Source organism: Tupaia chinensis, unplaced genomic scaffold (genome assembly GCF_000334495.1).
Source record: "Tupaia chinensis unplaced genomic scaffold, TupChi_1.0 Scaffold148646_1, whole genome shotgun sequence".
In the NCBI taxonomy this organism is placed as follows: domain Eukaryota; kingdom Metazoa; phylum Chordata; class Mammalia; order Scandentia; family Tupaiidae; genus Tupaia; species Tupaia belangeri.
This window is the reverse complement of record NW_006208495.1, coordinates 1,741,488-1,747,391: the sequence shown is the minus strand read 5'-3', so window position 1 is coordinate 1,747,391 and position 5,904 is coordinate 1,741,488. Positions and strand designations below refer to the sequence as shown.

The 5,904-nt window shown below is 37.2% G+C and overlaps 1 pseudogene; it reads right to left on the bottom strand.

The window, feature by feature from the left end:
• Positions 1 to 399: 399 nt before the first annotated feature.
• LOC102473717 (survival of motor neuron-related-splicing factor 30 pseudogene) lies at positions 400 to 1,756 on the bottom strand (annotated as a pseudogene).
• Positions 1,757 to 5,904: the final 4,148 nt, after the last annotated feature.

Sequence of the window (5,904 nt, the reverse complement as noted above, 5' to 3'; positions counted from 1 at the left end):
CCGTGATGATGTTTCAATGAATTGCTAGAATATGGGTCAAGTTCAAAACACATGAAAATTCCAAGATATGACTTATAAAAAGTATATACCTTCAGTTATGTGAGGGCCTGATATTAGGAAGATCAACAATTTATCTAAGTATATCTAACTAGCATGAGCTTTAAGCAGCATCTATCTAGAAAAAAATCCTTCTTTCAACAAATTTTGAGGGAACTGTGGCAGTAGGAATGATAAAAGTTAAATGAATAGCAGTTATCAAATGCAGTTTCTTCCAATTTCATTCTATTGAAGTCAAACAATGATGACAAGGGCATCTTCCTTGCCCTTTAGAAAAGAATACAAGGATAAAAATGTGAATGTGATTTCATTAGAGATGAAATCTAACAGTTTTTCTCATTCTTAAGGCATCAAATACTTCACATAGTTAGTGGTATCCTGATTCTATGTCATAGGTTTGTCAGCAATTCCACGAATTCCTACTCCTGCTTTGCCACTTACATTCTCAGGTGAAGTAAAAATACTCCTCTTTACCTGGCCTTTTTTGTTGTTAGAATACGCTTTCATTGAATCGTTGCCATTTTACCTTCTGGTTCTCTCTTTCTTGTTCAAGTTCTTTTATTCTCGGTACTTTCTTCACACTACTGGGCAATCATTTCTTTCTTTCTTTCTTTTTTTCCTTTGACGTGGGTTTGTTGCCCCTGTGCTCTTTTACCTTCCTTCCTTCTCCTATGGGCTTGAGGTTCAGGAGTGGAGTCACCTCAGCATTGCCATAAGCAGTAAAGGTGATTGCAATGAGGACATTTTCTTCATCTCTCCCCTCCATCTCCACTTCATGACACTGTCCGTCTTCACTCCAGATTGCCATATACTTGTCACCAACTTTTCGTGAATGAGTGGGCTGAATAGATGCAAAGCTGTCTGAACTTGCTAGAGTTTCAGAAGGTAGGTTGAAAGAAAGAATTCGGTTAGTTCTATAATTTCTTATAAATCTTTCCTCAATGTTAGCAAAGCTTCATATATTTTCCCCATTTCCAAATAATGCATCTTCAACTTGCTGGAGTTGAGCTTCCTAGCTTGTCAGCTGTTATGCAAGATCCTCTGATATCTTGTGTGTGATTGGGGGCAGGGCAGCAGAAAGGGGTCAAGGCAAATGAGCTCAGTAGGAAGGCAGCATGGTGGCAGTAGTAGTAGAAAAAAAAAGGTATTAATTTTTTTCTTTTCTTTTGAGAAATTTTTGCTATAGGGCGCGTGCGCTCGCCAGACAGACAGAGAGAGACATAGAGACAGAAAGCGAGAAATCACCCCCCAGGGGGGATGGTCACACTGCAATCCCTTCTCCTCCATTCTCCTCTCGGGATCTTGGGCACGCACGCACACGCGCCCGGTGTGAGTTCAAAGCCGCCGGGTCTGGGACGCGAACCACGGTCAACGACGTGGGAGTCCAGCAACCCAGCCATTATGCTAACTGCTGGTTCCCCTTTTCTTTTTTTTGAAGAGAGATTTTTTGCTATAGGGTACGTGCACTCGCCTGAGAGACAGAAGTCAAGAAATCACCCTTCAGGGAGGATGGTCTTACTGCAATCCCTTCTCTTCCATTCTCCTCTCAGAATTTTGGACACACAGGAACATGCGCCTGGCATGAGTTTTAAGCTGCTGGGTCCGGGACTCAAACCATGGTCAACTATGTGGGAGTCCAGCAACATAATCATTACGCCATCGCTGATCCCCAAACCTGGTGTGATTTTAAAGCTGCCATTCCGGTACTCAATGTGTGGTCTGCCATGTGGGAGTCCAGTACCTTAACCACTGTACCCTGTGCTGGTCTCCAACATTTGCTACTTTTTAAAAAAACCTTTGAGGAGTAAAGTTTTCTTCTTTTATTTTGTTTTTGTTTTCATTAATCATCTTTTGTTCTGTTTTCCCCTTAACTATTTTATTAAGCTATATAGACCTAGATTTAAATCTTGGCTTTCAACCTTACTTTGTGACCAAGACTTTAATTTTCTCAAGCTTCTATTGACTCTATTTCAAAAGTAAAGATAGTAATACTTATTTCATAGTGTTGCTGTAAAGATTCAAGTATAAAACATGTATGTACTTCATATGATTTCTGGTATAATGTATATACTCAATAAAATATCAATACTTAATTTTTATATCTTTAAGTCCCAACATGTATTAATAAATTGCTTTAAAATGACCAATTTTATAAAAAGGGGTTAGCAAGTCAATGTAGCAACATTAACTATATTAATAAAATCTGGGGGGGTTTTGTATTATAAAGTAACATAGTTTTTTTTTTTTTTACTTGAAACACTTCAAGTTTCTTAATTTTCTAATAAAGCTTAATGATAATAGTCCAGGGTCATGAAACTTCACACACAAACAAATTACTTTCATTAAACTCAGTGCTATGGTTTGAATGTGTCCTCCAAAGTTCATGTGTTAGAAAGTTAATCTCCAATACAACAGTGTTGAGAGGTAACCTTTAAGAGGTGTTTATGGTATGAGAACTCTGCCTTCATGAATGGATTAATGCCATTATTAAGGAGTAGACAATTTATTGAGGGAGTACGTTCCTCATAAAATGTTCAGTTTGGTCTCTTCACCCTCTTTCTTACTCATGTGATGTTGTCTGTCATGTTAAGGCAGCAAGAAAATCCTCACCAGATCCTGGTGCCTTGAACTTGTACTTGCCAGCATCCAGAAATGTAAGAAATATACTTCTACATAAATTACTCAGTCACAGATATTCTGTTATATTAGCACAGAACCAGTTAAGCCAATTGAGTTTATTTAAGCTTACTTACTTGAGATGTAATAGAAAAATTACAATAAAAATATCTACAAATGGACATAAAACACAAGGATGTCTGACTAAAATGAAGTAAATGTTTTAGAACAAAATGAATCTCCCAATCCATGTATACTGAATCCTTTATTTGGGCATATTGCTCAATTAGCAATACATGGAGATTTCTGCATGCGAGAGACAGGATGGTATTCATCAAAAACTTGAAAACAAGGGAAAGAAAATGTTTCAGAGTATTAAATTTAGCCCATAAAGGAGAAAAAGAGTGCATGGTCAAGTTGCAGGAATAAAATGACTTCTAGAACAGTAAAATTGGTGATATTAATATATTTGAGGGCAGATGGTAGGTAAGGAGCTTAGGGAAAATAGTCAGCATTAAGACATAGAACATACAAAGGTAGGTGTTCAGTCAGCCTACACAATGAACAGTAATAATACACAGAAATCTAGCCATGCTGGATGTCAGATTTTAGAGCAATTCCAACCATTAGACTATGGGGGTTTTAAGCTAAACAACGAGAGAAGCATTAGCTCCTTTCCCAGAGCGATCAGAAGCTGATATTCAATAACCATCCAACATGGCAGAACATAGTTTCCCCTCTCTCTTGAGGGAGAAAACTCCTGATGTTATGATAGCTACATTTCAATCTTTGCAGTTGCCCAGAACTTGGCATAAAGCCAACTCTTCTGAATGTCCAACCTACAGGGAATCATTCACAGACAAGTTGACATTTACCTCTCATATAGGAAAAATAAAGAGCTTCAATGGCAACATTTGTCTATGTATCTTAAGCACTGGTAAGGGATCGAATGCCACGGCCCAAAGTCTTGACCATCTCCCAAGTCTCTTCATCAGGTGTCTGTCCCACTGAAGAAGATGGTCATTTTAGGCTATCTGAATTCTATACCAATAAATATTTTCAGTGATCACATGAAAAGCCCTGCCCTGATTCTATCATCACCAAGTAGTCTTTTGATTATACTTTGACTTCCCATCAAGGCAGAGAATGTACTGCTCTCTCAAATGCTATGTGGAAATATAACGCACAGGAGAGTGAAACCTGGCTCGTGGTGGGGTGGGGACAGGGTGGGGGGAATACTAATTTTCATTATACTTAGAAGGGCCAGTAGGTTGCACAGTGGTTAGAGTGCTGGACTCCCATATGGCTGACAGCAGTTCAAATCCCTGACCTGGTGGCTTGCTTTCTCACTTTCCCTTTATCTCTCTCTCTCTTTTTCTCTTTGGTCAAAATAGAAATAATAATAACAACAAATAAAACAAAATAATTCTATAAAAATTATACTTAGATATTTCATAGTAACATTTTAATAATGTATAGTTTATAGACTTTTCCTTAAATATATTTAAAAATCATTTCAGCAAGGGTGGGATGTAAGGAGAGAGGGATTGAAATACCCTAATCTCTGGGACTAGCAGGTGGCATGGTGGTTAAGGCACTGGACTCTCACGTGGCTAACAGCTATCTGAGTCCCAGATCTGGTGGCTTGAAAATCACACCAAACACATGTGCGTACATGCTCAAAATCCTGAGAGGAGAATGGAGAAGAAGGGATTGTGGTGTGGCCATCTCCTCTTGGGAGTGATTTCTCACTTTCCCTTTCTCTGTCTCTACCACTCTCTGGCTAGTGCACACACACTATGGCAAAAAACAAACAACACCCTTAACCTCATTAATTTTGATGAATGGGAAGGTAAAGAAAGGCAAGTTAGTATTTTTGACAAGTCAAGTACTTAGAAAAGTGCAAAATATTCCTAAGGCCAAGTACTACAACTATTTTTGCTCAATATTATATACCTAGCACCTGACACAGTATCCAGTATACATAATAAATACTTAATAACTAAGTTGCATGAATGAATACATGAAAATATTACTAAGAATGAATGCCAAGTAGACATGCTTTGATTAATATATAATGAACTTAGAGTGAATCATTTGTTAATTTTAGAATTATAATTTCGTAAGCATTTGGGAACATGTTTTCTGTGATTAATTATTAATTTCATAAATAATTAATGTGCTCCATAAACAATTCATAATTAATTCAAGTTTTCTTGTTTACAAAGAAAATTCGTAAGTGAATATCCTTACAAACTCTTTTTAAATGATCATGAATTCCATTTTAGAGGTTCAAGTTACTGAGGAGTTACTGGAGTTGTCTTTAGGTAACTTATAGCAAGTAGAACTAAAAATTTACAATTTACAACTCTCTTTAGCAACCCTCTGTTTACTTCTTTGACCAAGTGTATGTCAGTATTCTAGTCCTTATTAGAACTGGTTATTCCTGATGAAAGCCAGATGCATCAATCTATACATAGGAAATTATTTGCCTTCTTACCTTCTTGTAGGGAAGGGTTTAAAATGGTATTTATAGGGAGATGGAATATGTGTCCTGTCTCTCACACACACAAATATATATAGATAGATAGAGATATCTATACATACACACATATGTGTGTGTGTGTGTGTGTGTATACATGTGCGTGTTTGTGTTTGTGTGCATATGGACCAAAAAGATCTCTTCATTGGCTTCTCTTTGCACTTCCTTGTTTTAGCTGAACTACAACTTATAATGTATTGATATAGGGAAGGGCAGAAAGTAGGAGTGTGGGAGATGAGAATTCCACATCTTGGTTAATATACCAACCACTATAGATAGGTTATCTGAAAGAACTTACTTTTTAGTCACCTAACAGTGTAGTATGAGTCATGATCCTGAATAACTCATTTCCATTTACTGGTGATGATATTTTTCGTCAACCGTTTACTCTGTGCCAGTCACTTTATAAATAATTTATTAAAATATAACTCAATTCATTTTGATGGCAGCCTTGTGAAGTAGGCACAGTTATGCCCATTTTGTAGGTGTAAAAACTCAGGCACAGAACTGTGAAATATACTTTTTCAAGGCATCCTAGCTAGTAAGTAAAAGAAATGGGATTCATACTTAAACACCTGGCCTCAAAGTTCCTAAGAACTGTACTTCGAATGCCTTATGACAGACTAGGGCCCTGATGGAACAAAGTGGGGAAAAGACAATATAAGATGATAACAGTATAGAATACAGAG